This window comes from Coloeus monedula (genome assembly GCF_965178545.1).
Source record: "Coloeus monedula genome assembly, chromosome: 9".
NCBI lineage: Eukaryota > Metazoa > Chordata > Aves > Passeriformes > Corvidae > Coloeus > Coloeus monedula.
Genome location: NC_138789.1, coordinates 28,900,795 through 28,915,842, shown reverse-complemented (window position 1 = coordinate 28,915,842; position 15,048 = coordinate 28,900,795).

Genomic DNA, 15,048 nt, shown 5'->3' with positions numbered 1-15,048 from the left:
CTGGGGAGTTGAGGGATTGAAAGCGCTTAAGCACGGGGCTGAGGAGGAACTGCTTTAACCCTTCTAGAGGTGGGAAAACGTGCCCCCTTCCAAAAGGATGGATTGAGAAGGGCTACGGCAATTTTACCTATTCTTAATTCATATTGTCATTTTTTCTTCTCAGGCTCAGAGGCTGCTGTTAGTGCTTCCCAAAGCCCAGCAGACTCCAGTGCCTTCAGCTGCCAGCGAGGTGTGAGCTGTTCCTGCAGAGCCCAGGGCTCGCAGCCAAGGCTCTGCATCCAGCCCTGCACTGCCTGCTCAGCACATCAAACCCCACCACACGCGTTCTTTTCTTCTTGCTCAGTTCACTACACGATAGCTAAAACGTATGAGTACTTATTTTGTTTGATCTTTTTTTGTTTCAGAAAATACTGTATTTGTTTCATAGGAAGAAGTTAATCAGATCTTGTGGATGCCTGAGCCAGTCATCCTGTCTTCTATAGCACCCTGCTTCAGACACTCCAGGGAAAAGTCTCAGTACCTTAAACTAAGGAGATGTGATTATTCTGTCCCTTTCCTGTTTCAGAATAAGAACTTATTTAAATTTTCCCTCCACCAGCCTCTTTTACTAATTGATTTAAACCTTTTTTTTTTTTTTGGTTAGGGTACAATTTTATGATAATTTCTACATTGCCTGCAGTTACTGAAGTGTACAGGATGGCATTAAACACATCAGTGTTTAGGTCAGCCTAAGCATGGACTAAAGAACTTGAATAATAACAGCTACAGGCAGCATCTGCTCTTTTTTGGCTGTTCTTCAAGACACATACTTTAATTTTCTGTTACTGATTCTACTTTGCCTCACAGAGGTTAAAATTGTGGTGATGACATGGATGATATTTACATAACTATTTCCCCTCCTAGTGTTTGCCAGAACAGATAAAGACTTGAGAGTGGACTTGGAGTTCTGGAAACCCTAGTACTGTTTCCTTCACCAAAGGTTCTTAAAGAGATTTGGTTGCCATGGAAGATTAACATAAATCCTTATTAAAAATAGAATAAGGAATAAAAGGTTTTTACAGTAAAATCCCCCAGAGTTCTGTGCTAGGATTTGTACTCTTTAGCATGCTCATTTTAGTTTTTTAGTATTTTTGCTCTTTTTAAATTTCTAGCAGCTTTTGTTTATTTTATCCTTCTTTATTTTCTTGTATTTTTCCATAATTCTATGTCCTTCTCCTCTCAGACAGTGTCACAGTGCACGTCTGTCACTTCCTACCAACCTTTTCCTGCGGCCTATTTCACAAAAACACATTCTGTATGTCAGCTACTTGATTTCAAGTGCTCTTTCTCTGCAGATTCCACCTCTCACACACTTTCCTCATCCACTTTCTGCAGGTAGCTCCTTTTTTCCCTGGGTTTGTGCTACGTAAACCAGGGAGCAGCAGAAGTACAAGGTGAGCCTTGTGAGGGTGACCACCAGGCAGGGGCACAGTGATGAGGCAGCTCTGGGGTCACGCCGAGCATTCAGTCCCCAGGTCACAGCCCACGAGGTGTCCCTGGCCAGGCACAGGCACAGCTGTGACACTGCTGAATCCAGGGCTGAGCTGGAAAACGGGGTCCTGGGCAGTGCTGGGATGGAGGCACCAGGTAAAGCCATTCAGGGTTGATCCTCCTTCAGAAGCACTCAGAAATTATTCCTAAGGGATGGCAGTGCTGGCTAGGGCAAGGAGTGTGGCTGAGATCCGTGTAAAAACATGGCAGGCTGTGCAGGTTGGGTCATCTGGGATTATGTCAGGAGAGATTGGCTCACCCGGGTGCTCCTGGCTGTTGCATCCAGGTCAGACGGGCTCCGGGTGGCTGAGTGCTCACCCAGACAGACTGGTGTCAGCACTGCAGGGGTTTGTCTGCATCTACAGAGAAATAAAATCGGCTCTACAGGGAAATCTGCCCAGCTTTTTACATCTTTCAAGTCACAGCTAAGCAGGGGCACATCGGAAACTCCCCAGCACTGGGCAGCTGTGCCTGGAGCTCAGCCGTGGGGCAGCAGTGGAACAAAGGGATCTCTGTGCCTTACGCAGAGTAAGGTGGTTTGGGTTTATTTTTTAAGGCTGGTTGGAGATTTCTTTGTGAGCTGCAGCTTATATGAATGTCTGTCAGTACATTCTGGGTTTGTGCCAGTCAAGGATTATGACCTATATTAACATCCTAGAAACAGGGGAGGCCAGCCAGGCCTGCACCTGATGCCAGGACTGCAGCTCAATCTCCTGATGGCTGATACCACTGTCACTACATTTTAAAGTCAGGTTAAATTACTTCTCTCAACAGGAACTTACTTAAAATGTGTTCACTCCTCTTGACAGTGCATCCCTTGCCATCTTGACAAAGCACCTGACAATCTCTCAGTGAGAGCTGTCTTAACTTTCTTAACAGAAGAATGGCAGTTGCTACAATAATTTATTTGCTATTCATGAAAATGAAATCCAGTTCCTAGTGTGTTTTTGTTTATTATGGTCAATGGTACTTCTATCATTATATCCAGGAATATGAACAATACTCAGTTCAGACATTACTTGGTGGCTGGCTGGCAAAAGCCCCATATCCAGACACTTGAATTTTTCTATACTTTGTATGGCACATACACATCTCAGTGGTAGTTTAAAAATACTGTTGGAAAATCCTAATTACAGGACTGCATCTAAAAGGGATTTTCTAAGCACCTAGGAACAAAGATGTCAGAATTTTGTAAAAACACTGAACACTGACCCTTGGTGGTTAGTTACGTACTTGCACATTTCTTGTCATTAGAAAACAAGATAAAAAGTGTTCCTCTGCTTTTCAATCAAATTTAGTTGCTCAATTGATTTGATTTCTGGAAGTCTGCACTTCCTGAGCATCTTTCAAAAGCTTTTGGAGCATCCAATAAGCTCCATGGTGTTCTGTAGTACTGAGGTAGATTTGAATTTTTAGATTCAAAAACCAGAATCAAACCAATTCCCAATATGTGTGCAGTGAATTATTACACAATACAAACTGCTCTGATACCTGCTGGGCCACACATCCCTTCACACCTTATCACAATCTCTGGCACCTTCCTGCCACAGACACTCCCACTTCCTTTTGAATCAAGCTGTGTACTGGAAGTTACTGTGTTTTCATGAAAAAAGCATTGACTATCAGTTTAGTCTCCAAATGTGGCCAATTTAGAAGTTTTTAAATGGAGTTTATTCAGCATAACTGAACATCTAAGAATGGTAAAATAGGAATTAAAAAGCCACTACTGTGAACTGGAGTTGTTTGACTGGCCAAAGGCTCTCAGTGCCTTGCTGGTCTCTACAGGTTTTGTTTCCCCACTGCTTTTCCCTGCAGATGCTCAGTGGTACTTTCCAGGTCAGTTATGCCCTGAGGGAAAAGGGAGCAGTGTCAGGATGATGAATATAAAATTTTTCACTCTGTTACTGAAGTATCTGTTTTGTAAAATACCCTGAAATATTTTCCCTGGCTGCTATAGGAGATGAAAGTCATTAGAATCTATTCATTATCAAAATAGTACGAATTCTGGATATCTTGTATCTGAAAATTAATACCTTGTCTGAGAGTATCTTCATTAAAGGAGTCTTGTTTTCAGGCTTTTCTGAAAGGTGGCAATATTTTCACATGGAATAAATATCTTTCAAGTATTTTCACATTAGATGGAAATACTTTCATCACTTGAGGCCCTTCTTGGAAGTCATTCAACTATGAGAACATTTGCTTTAAATAAAAGACTGTTTAAGCCAGTGGGATTCCTGAAATTCCTGAGCTGTTTATGCTCTTCTTTACACTTTTCTTAGCACATCTTAAGTCAGTGAACATTTCCTTATCCCCACAGATTTAATGCTGGTAAGAAACAGTCATCTCATTAAAACTCTGAAGGCTTGGGCTGGCATTTCTAGTCTTTTATAATTAATTTTGTTTTGACTGGAGTAATTTCTGGGCTCCTTAATTGCAGACTTCCCGATAGAGTTTTCTTAGCCCATGTGATACAGTGAGTATGTATACACAGAGTGCAAATGCATCCACACCTTTCACACAGAATAATAATATTGTTTACTACAATAGTTTCAGAAAAAAAATAACAACTGCTTTTCCAAATAATAGTTCAGGTTTATCATATGCCAGTGAGATAGGCATTGATAAACTGAAAGAGAAAAGATGGAAAAGAGCCACAGAGCCAGAATCTGTGATATCTCATTAAATTCCGTAAAAAGCTATACTGGAGACAAAGCAGCTCTGAGGTGGAAAGCTACCAACCTACATTTATAAAAGAGACTGACCAGATCTTGTAATTGCACCTTTTGGCTTCATCCAGCAAGAGGGAAATGGCTAACATCCTTAAGGAATGATCTACCTCAACTATTTCAGGGAAACATCTCAGAACTGGCAACTTTAAAGAACAGTGACTTGAACAGAATAAAATATTTACACCTCTACAGCATCATTTCTGCTCAGCAAAACCCCACTTTGGCACTGCACCCTTTCTTCCCCTCCTCTTGCTGCCTTGGTTGTTTCCCTAACATTTATTCACTTCTTATCAATGCTTTTTTATTTCTGCCTTTTCATTTACTTTCTCATTGATAGCTGCATTTCTATTTTAGTCCCCTTATCTTAGTGAACAAGGTCACAAGTGAGAGTGGGCTTTGGCAATTCCAGCGTTATCCAGCTGACGTTTACTGACATCATGGAACTGCTGGCAGTGTCATGGCAGCAGCCCCTCTGCAGATTCACATGTATTAAATGTCTCAGATACAATTTCAGCTTGTGCCAAGGACAAGAAATGCAACACAGGGTTATGAGCTGTGGCAGAGATGTGCTGGTCATGAACACAGTGACACTTTGAGATCCTGTTCCCACAGGTGTGCTGATAGTGGGGCCATGTGGTGACTCGTCAGGCACCAGTTTGGCAGGTGGGTTTGTGTCCCAGTTCTGTGCCATACAGATTCTGATCCTGAGAGTATCCTCACACTTATTTAATATTGTGCACCAAATACCTCCAGTACTCGCCACACTCAGGGATTACTCCACAGGTAAGATCAGGAACATGTTTCTTTTCAGGATCAGGGAAATTACAAACTCCATTTCCAAAAAGAAGTAACCCCTTTGATTCTGTGCCAGGGTACTGGTATGTACTACTATGGAAACTAATTCTGGTAGTATCTGTAATCTCTCTAAACAAAGTAAATTTCAGAACTCTGTGTTCCATTATACCAATTATATGCCATTATCTTACTATTCAGAAACATCACCAGCATAGAAGATTCACCAAATATTAGTAACTTGTTCGTTTTTTTTAAATGGAAAATTAACAGCTAAGTTATTAAAGAGTATTCCTTTCTCGACATCTGAAAGTTAGTGTGAAAAGCAGTAAAAGCCGTGCTTTTAAATGGAGTATTTAAAAAGTATTCTTTAGTGGAAGAAGAGTCTATGTTCAAAAATAGAAACACTGGGTGAAAATGTCACAGCCGCCACTTGCTACTGAGTAACACAACAGTGTCTCCAACCCAACCACAGCTGACAGAGTAGGAGGAGCTACAGGTGTGTGGAGTGTGAGTTGTCCTGATACTGCAACATTTATATATTAAATAAACAAGTTATTGGGTACCTACCTGTCAAAACTGAGTTCAGATTTCCCATCATTTCTAGATCAATGTCATTTTTCTTGGTTTTATTTAAAAATAGGCTTCACTTTGCCTAAGAATTTGGAACACATTTTCTTTCATGTTTGAAGGTTCTCTTGCTATGGCATATTCCAAAGAGGGAAGGCCAACTCCTACAGCAGGGATTGAGCCTCTCTTGGACAGACCACCAGAGAGGTTGCAATTATATTTATTGTTACTGCATTCTGCACTTGGATCATTTTTTAAGGTAAAGGTTACTCTGTTTGCATTTAGAGATTTCTCCTTTGCTTTCATGCTGCTCTTCTCCAGCAGCTGCTCTGTTTTGCTCATGCACAGGAACCAGGGGCACAGCAGTTCTGAGCTGAGCTCCTCAGCTGAGCAGAACTCTCTGAAGCCTCCTACATATCCAGCAGCCCCCACTCTCATTCCAGGATGGAATTCAGTCACAGCTGGGACTCACTGGGGGTATGTCATGCAAAAGCCCATCTCAGTCAAAAACCCCTCAGTTTGTGTCAAAGGCCATCACGTAGGCCCTGCTCCAGAACACTGCCAGAGGTGCTTCACACCTTCACACCTCTCAGCCCCATCTTTGTCCCTCACAGGCCCCATTTTTGGTTAGGTAGGCTTTTGTGGTGTAGATCAAGAAACTGGATGTGTAACATTAGGAATTAATAATGCAGCAATGCCAGTGGTTGGCACTTACAGACCTGTTGGCTTGGATGGGACTATACAACTAAAATAAAGGAAGCTAAAATAGGCATGGGAGTGTTTGCCAGCTCAAACTCCAGAGCCAAAACAAGAAGCTCGTTAAGAGCAAACACTGAACTGGCACTGCAGTTGTGCTTTACAGACCCAACCAAAGATCAAGCACCAAAAAAGCTCAACCTACAATTAGACAAAATGGATCCAGGATTCCAACTTTCAGGCATGTACTGGGACCAAAATGCCAGCAAGGCAACAGGAATGGCTGGCCTGGTGCAATCATGGATTAACTGATTTAATGTACAGAGTCACAGAAGTTTGGATTTTCTTGTGTGCATTATCTTCCTCAAAATATTCTGGAGCTATGTGAAGGGAACCTTGCTGTTATTTAACACCCTTTCTCTGGTCAAATTCAGTGAGTTAGGCCAAATAAAATCTCAGTTTCCCCACTGAAGCCTGGATACTGATGGAAGTAAGAGAAGATTCCCTGCTGTCCTGCATCCAGCTGTGCCTGGGGGGCAGTGGAAGTGCTTTGAACTGCACAACTGAGCAATAATAGGCTTAGAGTGACATAAAAAATGGACCCAAAATCCTGTTTCTTGAAACAGTACAGAATTCAACCTGCAGTTTCCAAGACAAGTGTGTCTGTGGTAAGGCCTGAGTGACTGCAGAAGAGCCACAGTATTGTGCACACAGCCCCTGGCAAGCAGAAGGAAATCTGGGCTCACTCCACCTTTACAAATAGTATCTTTGCTATTATTCAGTTAGAGGGGGTTTCACCTCTGTTAGTACTAACCCAGTGCTTGAGTGGCCTAGCTAAAACAGACTGACCTAATGTATTCAAACCATTTTCCAGAGTATCAACATTCCTGCCTGGAAACCGCAGGACTGACTGACATCTCTGCTGGCAGCTGTTTCGAATTTAACACGTTGAGCAGAGAACCTGGAAAAAGGTCAGAGAGAAAGAGTTGTGCTTGGAGATTTGGGGAGTCCATTGGGTTAAAGCACTGAACATCCTGGAGAGGATGTTACTGCCTATACCACCTTCTCTGGATAACCAAACTGCTCCAGCTTCTGCATCTGCCAGTCTGGCACCTTTAATAAGTAATTAAATCACACTGTGGACGTGAATACATTCTGGATAAATAATAAATGACAGCTCTCACACTGGCACGCGAGCACACAGGCATACCCAGGGCAGGAAATCACATACAGCATTTCATTTGTTGCTAATTTATCTGAAACAAAGTGAGGAAGATGCCCTGGGGACTGGTGACTAACAAGGAGCATTGTTTATGCTACAAATCCCATCCGGTTATTAGGCTTTGAAAAGTGCTTTGTTTAGCTTATCAGTGCTTCAGCAGGAATGCCAAGGGCAGTATTTCTGTTCTAAGTGTATTTCTATTCCAATATTACTGACACATAAGAGGTTATGTGTTACCTGAGGGCTGAATATTCGGCTTGTGCTTCAGTGCCTTGTTGAATCAGGATCAGGATGGTGAACACTGCACAAAACCAAGCCCTGAACAGGTCTCCTTATCAATTTTACAGCATTAAATTGAAGAACACCTTTACATAAATCAAACCTTTCTCAAGGACCACAGAGCATGACAAAGAATAAATACCCTATGGCATATAAATGCCCATCATTAAAAATTACTTTAACATGTTAGACCTTCTGCTTAAATTCTGCACTTCACTTAGGATTTGGACAAAATTGTATTACACAACCTAAGTTTGCAGTTATGCAATTCCAAAGTATCACAAGTGTCTGGCAAGTTTTACAGCTATTTTGCAACAGCACTGCTAAGCTGCTACTCAGTCAGGTGATCAAAATACCTACAGTGTGTCCTTGATTCAAGTTAATATTAAAAAATAGGAATGCAATTTTTTTTATTGAGTTCAGGTGCCTTTTCAATGATGTTAAATGTCTTTTGGGGGAGAAGATTTAGAAAGGAAGGGCTTTATTTTCAGATGGAAGAAAACTACATTTACTTCATTCCATAATTTAGAAAACCTGAGAGGCCCTTGCCAACTAAATTAATAATTGGCAAATAAGGCATAATTGCCCTTGCTGAATGATTCCACACCAACACTGTCACTGACTCAGCTCCTCTCAAACACTTCTGCAAAGAGGAATGGCACACTCAACCTCATGGAGATCTCCTGGACCACTATAAGAAGTGTTCATTAGACTTATTATGAATAAATAATTGAAGTATTTATTTAGACTTTTTATCATTAGATTACTTTTGAAAATCCACATGAATCAGTTCTTCCTTCTAAAATGTCCTGGTTTTAATTTGCTTATGATTAGGTTAGATCTGGATTGCTAAACCATGAGCTGTCCAGTGTATCCTCCCTGGTCATCTGAACTGCCCTTGTAACTGAGACTGGGGGCAGCTGCTCCCCTGCCAGAGCAAAGTGACACTGTCACTCCTTCCTGACACCTCCAAACCTCAAAGCAGGGGCTGCTTTACTAAACAATGCCACATGCTCATGGAAAAACCAATAAATGTTAGTGAGTGCTCAATCTGCTGAGAGCTTTTTAAACTTTAATACCCCTCCTCAAAGATGCTGATGAGAACATCTCCAGTGATGCTTTAGAGCTAAATTTCCTTGTGGTAAAACTGGAAGATGTTGTGAGCTGAGCTGTGTCACAGAGATAAAGGTTTATACCCAGGAGCTTCTGGCTCCATAGCCAACAAACAGATCAGTGTTTCACGCCTTCCTTTTGTGGGCAAGAATTAAAAATGTATCAAATCTAGTGGCTGGGGTTTAGTACAATGGGCTTGGTTTTGCAGAGTTCTACAAGAATTATTTTCTGAAATGCTCAGCTTTCATTTTAAGCCAAAAGATGTGTCCAGATCTGAAAAGCTCCTTTTTTCTCAAAAATCTGTCACAGCTTCAAAGCCTGGCCCCTGGTGAGGTTCCTACATGAAGAACTCCTTTGCAAATCTGACCTGTGTAAATGTGGCCTCAGTGAACACCTGTGCTGTGCACTGAGAAAGGAGCAGAAACATAAGAACCTGATTCCTGAAAAACTTTAAGGCTTTCTCCAGATTTTCGAATTCTGTTTTTCAGAATAATTTGCTTCTGAACTTGGGCTTTGGTTTTGGTTGGGTTTTTTCCTTTTGTTTCCTCCAAATGAATTAAATTGACTTTTATTGTACTAAACATTTTATCACCTGGTTCTGGCTGAGGATTCACAGTAACATATGGGTTAGAATGACCAAAGGCACCCAGATGCAAATACAAGACTGAAATAGTCATTTCTAAGGGTACTTGCAAAGTTTCCAGGCTAAAATGTTAAGAGGAGTGATAATTTTAATAGTGCTGTTTGAAATAACAACAGAATTACTGCATGAGAGGAAGCTTCCAAAAAATCTGTCATTTTAGGCAAAGTCACGCTAAATATTTTATTTTGTTAAGACTGCTTAGTGCCATCAAAACCTCAAAGTCTCATGACACAACCACTGACTGCCATAATCAATCTCTAATTCAATCGCAGTTCAAATGTTCAAAGGCCAGCTCAGGATTTTGGAAGGGGTAAATTAGTTCTGGCAGCCTTACAGCAATGTCAGATATCATCTGTCTTCTCCTTCTATCAGATCCAGCTGGGCGGGCCCCTCATAACCAGGACAGAGCCAACTCCAGCATCACTGGGAGTGCTTGGACTCAATAATCAGAAATTTGATTATGTGCAGATAATCTATTAGAAATAAATGACAGACCTGGCATGTTTTTCCCAGCTGATCGACTCAGGACAAGACTAAGCCACTGATGTCATTGCTGAAGGTGACCCCAAGTCCCTTTTTCCTCCCAAAGCTCCATTAATGCAACTGGATGAAAGAACGTCCATACCAGGTGAAACCAGGGTCACCTTGCCTTGGTACCTGCTGGACTCAGAAATTCCTAGCATCCACAAGAATGTCCATGGCTTAACTGTGTATGTAAAGAACTGCCTGGTTTTGCTCCCTCTAGATCTGCCATCTGTCAGTCATCCTGCAAGAGCTGGTCAAGTTTCCCACCATGCTTCACTCAAATCAGTGAGAGATCACAAAAAAATTAAAAATGTAGTGCCACAACCTTGGATTTGAATGATGTCTGAATTATTTTTATTCTTCCTATCCACACACATAGTATTCCTGCAGTGCAGGATCACTGCCTGGTTCTTTGCTGTAATTCCTAGTCCAAATCAAATGCTCTGGGAGCAGAGCTTGAGCACTTGCAGGGTCTCAACAGGCCCTTGCACTCAAGCTGATGAGTTTCCAGCCCCCTTGCCTGGTGCCTGAGCTCAGCAGCCAGAACTGGTATCATCAGCAACACTAAATATTCCATTTTCCTGTTTTCTGAGCAGCTCAAACTCTCTGCAGACTTGCTCATGAGTCATCTGGAAATAAACCATGATCACTTGTCCCCTAGGAGTCATATATAAGTTAATGATTGTACAAGACAAGCTAATACAAAATACACAAGGGGTTTCAACTTGTTGAGGCTGCAAAGGGCAAGGGAGCCTTTCAGAATTTCCATTGGTTACGGTCTGGGAATGCTAGGCTTCCCTTGACTCCATATCTATTGCATAATCAGAAACACATTTCATTCCCTTTGTTGTACAAGACAAAGCTAAAGAAATGTGGGTGTTATTCCTGTGCACAAATAAAGAGGAGATACCTAATGGGCTTGTGTGTGTGCAGTGTCTGTAAACACAACTGCTCTGGGCTGCAGCTGACAGAAACCATCACCGCTTGTACAAGCTGAGAGGATGTTCTGGATCTGCAAATGCCCCCCAGCCCTGCACGGGAAGTCAAAATGGATTGGGATGCACCAGATGAATTTTAGGTGTTACTGTGTTAAATAAATTCTGCTTGCCTGGAGTTCAGTGTCCTGGACTTGGATCTGACCATCATGGTGGTGTCTTACTCCTACCCAGCCATCCTTTGCTGGGCTATTGTGGTTGTTATCTCTGCAGGAGAGAATCTTATCAGTGCAGGGAAAGGAAAATCTGAAAACAATGGAAAGGCCTTTGACATCTGACATTTTTCTGTTGAGGATGGAAACAAATACATTTATAACTTCACAGTAAAGGAGAAAGATTTTTTTTCCAGTAGTTATAGAAACACGGTTGTTAAGGTCAGAAAGGTCCTCTAAGATCATTGAATCAAAGTTATGGCACGTTATTTTAAAACCTCCAGTTCCTCTTATTACAGATCCTCATTACAGGAGGACAGAATGGTATGAATGGCTGATTTAAAATTACTCATTTGGAGAACTCTTAGACCTGGCTCTGGCAAGAGACCTGTTTTCCTCAACACTCACCTGGATTCTTTTTGCCACCCAGCCTATGGTTCCATTCTGCCACCCCGGGAAGGCAGAGAACACACCAGACTTTATTCCAGTACATTTAAGTGACAGACACAACTGCAACAGAGGAGGGAAACAGTGATAATTAGTTATGTGTGACATCTACACTGAGCTTCTGTGGCTCTCTGCTAATCACAGTAAATTATTTTAATGGACTGAATATGTCAATCAAACTACTAATTTAGTGAAGACTCTGCACTACATCCCTCCCAGGAATCACGGCAACTCCAGCTGCTCCCCTGCCTCCAGTGAGCCCCTCTCCCACTAGAAACCAACTGTGGGCATTTATTCTGTGGGAAGTGTTTTGGACTGACAGTGCAGTCAGTGCTTACACAGGCTAATAAACATTAAATCTTAGGTTGACAAGAAGTAACATCATCTCAGAGGATGCTGTTAAATTACAATACAGACTTGTGGAATGGGTAAAATGCACCAGAAAATCACACAATTTGTATTCGACTATACAAGAAAAAACCCCAATCTATTACAAAAATCAACAGTCCAATAATTACACCTTTGTAACCGTGAAAGCTCGAGATGTAACACACATGAAGTCACATCTTCAAGCATGAACTCACTTCTGAGAAGACAGCTTGTCTTTTTAATCAGCAGCATAAAAATCCAGCTATCCCATAAAATTAATTTCTGTGGGTGAAAATCAGGAGTAGGACACACCAGGCTTAGGTCTTGTGCTGTCCCACTCTTGCCTCCCGAGTGAAACATTTGCCTAAAATAAAACAGAAGTGATCTAGGCATAATTGCATTGGTTTGCAGCCCTGTAAAAGCTTTCTACGCAAACAAAGGTAGTGGAAGTTCCATTTTAAACAATTCAATAAGTTGGTTTCGAGTAATGCATAAAGCTTTTTTAATCTGTTTACTGTTTTTTAAGTAAATCTGTGTGGTCTTACAGAGGAAAATTGTTCAAAGACATCTCATCCCAATGCAAGATCAGTAACTGTTTATTCCAGCCCTGGATCTGTTTAACAGGAAAGGGACAGAGCAGATTTAGAGGGTCCTTCTGTCGAGGCTGCCCCTGGTGTGGGCTCCTGTCCTCCCCCAGACCATCTCCAGTCACTGGATAATCTGTGTAAAACCCTAATTCTCTAGACAAACGTGTCTGCTAAATGCCTTCTTTGAGGCTCTGAGCCATATGGTTGGGATTACAGCATTTAAATAGTTTTTCCAAGTGAATACAAGGATGAAGCACAGAATAGTGCAGGGAGTTATGTTCATAACTGTATTTATAAAGGGATTGCAGGATTTTTAAGGCCCACATTCTGCATCACTGGAGCCAGTGTGAGCTTGGCACCTTCAAGCAAGTGCAAGTTATATTTACAAGCCATTCACACTTTTTCCACCACACTATAAAAAGATCTAAGTACAAAGGAGAACAAGGGGCTGTGTTGTTAATGCTGGTGCAATAAAAGCCCATTTTTATCTTTAGGATAAAGATAACAGAGCACAGCCCCTCGTCACCACTGCCACTATCGCCATCCTCTGGGAGCACAACAAATCAGTGGATCCCCAACAGCCAGGGACACCTCAGGAGAGACACCATGTAATACTCCAGGTTGTTTCATGTTTTTCTAACAGTGTTTTATAACATACAGGAAAAGAAGGCTTTGAACGGAACTCATCCAGGACAAACAGTAACCACATGGCCTCAAAAACCTGTTTCAAATAATGCCCCAGTAGTTGCAGTTTCAAGTACAAAGACAGACATAACAACAAAGAGCATCAACTTTCCTCTTTCCCTGGCCTGGTTAATTTTCCCTTTCCCATCTGTGAGTATGACCTAATGATACAGACTTTATTTGTATTTAATTTTGAGATCTGCAGAGGAGAAGTACCATATACAAGCTGGGTCTATGTTGTTTTTCTTAGCCACATACTTGGCCAGGCTTTCCATCCCTCCACACCATTATTTACACTCCGGAGCACTGACTCCAGTGTGATGCATTATCCATGTTATGGCTGTTTATAGAGTAGAAGTGGTCTCTGTAACATGTCTGTTTCTCATGTCTTAAACCAATAAAACTTTTACATTGGGCTTATCAAAACCATTCTGTGTAGATCTAAGTCTGTTGTGACTGAAATCAGTAATAAAACTTCTCTTGATGCCCCGTGGAACAGAGCTAAGGCAACACTGAGCTCTCTTAATAAATTCCGCTCTGGTAAAAGTTTTATTTAAAAAATGTGGTTAACCCAAAGCTTTTAAAGAAGATTAATGTGGACTTATAAAAAATGTCTGATTTTATTATTAGTAGTAATTCATACAGTTTGTCCCGAAGTTTTCCTTTTCAGCTTCAGTTTGAACCATATGTTCAGGAAGTTCAACTGAAAAGCGATCCTTCAGCAATATTATTTTTTTCTAATTAACAATAACCACAGAGGTATTTTAGAGAAACCTACAGAGTCCCTCAGAAGGTTGTGGAGTGGGATAGATTAAAACAGGATTTTGTCTATTTTATGAAAAATGCACTGAAGCACAAATGGGTCAACTTCAGAGGAGTCCTTCCTTTCCTGTTCTACCAAACAAAGGATTCTGCGTGCAGCAAATCTTAATTTCCATGGGATTCTTTTGTGAAGGGCCTTGACGGACTCTGGGACCCATCAGTGCCCGGTTGGCCTTGCTGGGACTGAGCACAGGCACAGCAGTGCAGCTGTGGGGATCCCCAGATGTGGATCCACCACCCCAGTGAGTCAAGGCCGGCCAGATGTGATGGGTGTCAAATGCAAAAGCTCAAGGAGAAGCTGGAAGCTGGGTGCCAGACTGGGTTTATACAGACTGGATGGGGATTTAGAAATAAACACAGCTGTGGGCTCAGCCAACTGCTCTGTGTGTGCGAACAAAACACAAGAGGCACTAAGATAAACCCTGCACGCGAATGAAAATTAGTAAAATCACGAGTCGGAGTGAGGTTCATAAAAATACCTTTGGGCCGAATTTAACATCCCCAGCCCTTGTACACAGAATGTAACTGATGGCACCGGGAACATTTTTATTGTGGATTTCAAACATGGCTTCTCTCAAATTCCCTTTCTCAGTGAGAGCAGATGTGATGCCGGGTGCAGCAGCCCCACACTGAGGGCTCCCGGAGACTCCTCATTCCAGCACAGCTCACACAAAGTACTCACTGGCTGTTTTTAAGAACCAAGATCCTTGTTCAGCTCAACAAAACAATCCCATCAAAATGGCAGCACAAAGTTGTGCTGCTGTTATCACTGGGGTCCCTGTCAAGTTGCATCAGTTGAAATGCTGAGAGGTTTTATTTCCCTGACCTGCTCACTATGCCCCGGAGCTGCCAGTCAAGCTGTGCTGCTTCTGCTGAGAGGCTGTTTGTGCTTT